General features: G+C 55.1%; 1 non-coding gene across 1 annotated transcript in view; it reads left to right on the top strand.

Moving 5' to 3' along the window:
• The first annotated feature begins 2,198 nt into the window (after window positions 1-2,198).
• The window catches only part of LOC126151075 (small subunit ribosomal RNA), a 1,909-nt gene continuing 1,607 nt past the window's right edge, over window positions 2,199-2,500 (top strand). Inside the window, exon 1 of the ribosomal RNA XR_007531809.1 lies at window positions 2,199-2,500. This exon is cut by the window's right edge and continues 1,607 nt beyond it. This is a non-coding gene — a ribosomal RNA (small subunit ribosomal RNA).

The raw sequence follows: 2,500 nt of genomic DNA, 5'->3' as shown, positions 1-2,500 counted from the left end.
ATGTAACGCAATTTGCACCGCAATGTAACGCAATTTGCACCGCAATGTAACGCAATTTGCACCGCAATGTAACGCAATTTGCACCGCAATGTAACGCAATTTGCACCGCAATGTAACGCAATTTGCACCGCAATGTAACGCAATTTGCACCGCAATGTAACTCAATTTGCACCGCAATGTAACTCAATTTGCACCGCAATGTAACTCAATTTGCACCGCAATGTAACTCAATTTGCACCGCAATGTAACTCAATTTGCACCGCAATGTAACTCAATTTGCACCGCAATGTAATGCAATTTGCACCGCAATGTAATGCAATTTGCACCGCAATGTAATGCAATTTGTACCGCAATCTACCCCCACATTGTGCCTTAACCTAACCCACATTGTGCCTTAACCTAACCCACATTGTGCCTTAACCTAACCCACGTTGTGCCTTAACCTAACCCACGTTGTGCCTTAACCTAACCCACGTTGTGCCTTAACCTAACCCACGTTGTGCCTTAACCTAACCCACGTTGTGCCTTAACCTAACCCAAGTTGTGCCTTAACCTAACCCAAGTTGTGCCTTAACCTAACCCAAGTTGTGCCTTAACCTAACCCAAGTTGTGCCTTAACCTAACCCAAGTTGTGCCTTAACCTAACCCAAGTTGTGCCTTAACCTAACCCAAGTTGTGCCTTAACCTAACCCAAGTTGTGCCTTAACCTAACCCAAGTTGTGCCTTAACCTAACCCAAGTTGTGCCTTAACCTAACCCAAGTTGTGCCTTAACCTAACCCAAGTTGTGCCTTACCCTGCTCTGTAATTGGCATATGACACGTTACATTAATGTATTGTCCAACCGCAACCCGCTCAGAATGTTGTGTACACAGCTACGTGTCATCTCCCCATAACAGCTGCATTGCAGTGTGGTACGCCATAGAGACGTGTGGGAGTAATGGACGCAGTGGATGGCGATCAGCATGAGCCGTCTGTTCATGTAGTGGCGCGTGTATGCAGACGTAGTAGTCTCTTCTCACACAATGTGATAGCACGGTGCCCCGCGTTCCACATCTGCGACATGCTACAGAGGCCGGTTGACAGTTGGTCGCGCAATGGACATCGCATACGTACGGGGGCACCTTCCACGTGCCCTCTAGTCGGGCACATTTTGTTGCGTGGATGTGAGCGGATGTAGTGTGTCTTGACACCTGACAGGCAGGCATGCAATAATAGTTGACTTTGCAAACGGGGATGGACGTGTACGTTTACTGGTGACGTTACGCAAATGAACAACTGGTAACCCGTTGTGGTGCGGTTGTCCTTGCTGGAGGTACATCTGTGAGGGCAACGATCGGTACAGCTACGAAGCGGTCCCCACCATACCAACGAACGTGAATGTGAATCTGGGTGTGAAGCGATACGCGGCTGTGGGTGGGTGGGACTGTCCCCGGCCGGTGAGGGGGGGCCGCCCGGCGTGCTGGCCGCGCGGTGCGTGGGCGCACGCGCTACAGCCGGCTGGTGGGGGCGCCCAGTGGCAGGCGCGCCGGCCGACGGACGCGGCAGGCGGCGCAGCTGCGCGCCGGGGCACCCTGCGCGCGGCGCCGTGCAGCCAAAGTGGGTCCTCGCCGGCCCGGTGCGAAGCGCGGTGGACATCTGCAGTGTGCTGGTCCGATTGAGGACTGTGTGCGTTGAGGATGCGCCGCCGCCCGGCACTCGGCGCCGCGACGCCGTCTGCTGCTCGGTCGCCCCAGCGGTTCTCGCTGGTGGTTTGTATCGCAGTTGTGCAGACGTGTTGGCACGTGCGCTGTGCTGGGAGAGTTCGCTTCGGCACCCACGTGGGGCCTTTGCCCTTCTGTGGCGCTGGCGTTGGAGCTGCCGGTCACCGTAGGTGGCGCGTGTTGTCTCCCGCCGGCAATGCCACGACAGCACGCTCCCGGGCCTCTGTCGGCAGCGGCAAGCTCAGTTGGGAGCACGGGTGGTCGCACCTAAAGCGTCTACTCGCCTAACTCCGGGCGATTGCGCCTCTCTCGAACCCGACCAAGTACTTAGGACGGCGCTGCGCGCCGCCGGGACCTGAGAGGGTTTCGAGGTGTATTGTGCAGGGGAGCTCAGCCTCCTCCTGTTTGCAGAATAATTGAGCGGACGCTTGCGTGTTCGCGCGGGCCCCTGGGACACACTCCCGGGCGGCCGGCTGCTCAGCTCTAGTTGACGCAGCTCCCTGGTTGATCCTGCCAGTAGTCATATGCTTGTCTCAAAGATTAAGCCATGCATGTCTCAGTACAAGCCGCATTAAGGTGAAACCGCGAATGGCTCATTAAATCAGTTATGGTTCCTTAGATCGTACCCACGTTACTTGGATAACTGTGGTAATTCTAGAGCTAATACATGCAAACAGAGTCCCGACCAGAGATGGAAGGGACGCTTTTATTAGATCAAAACCAATCGGTCGGCTCGTCCGGTCCGTTTGCCTTGGTGACTCTGAATAACTTTGGGCTGATCGCACGGTCCTCGTACCGG

The sequence above is a fragment of the Schistocerca cancellata genome, unplaced genomic scaffold (assembly GCF_023864275.1).
Source record: "Schistocerca cancellata isolate TAMUIC-IGC-003103 unplaced genomic scaffold, iqSchCanc2.1 HiC_scaffold_1033, whole genome shotgun sequence".
NCBI classification, from domain to species: domain Eukaryota; kingdom Metazoa; phylum Arthropoda; class Insecta; order Orthoptera; family Acrididae; genus Schistocerca; species Schistocerca cancellata.
The sequence above is the reverse complement of the archived record's forward strand: the minus strand, read 5'-3'. Positions and strand labels throughout refer to the sequence as shown.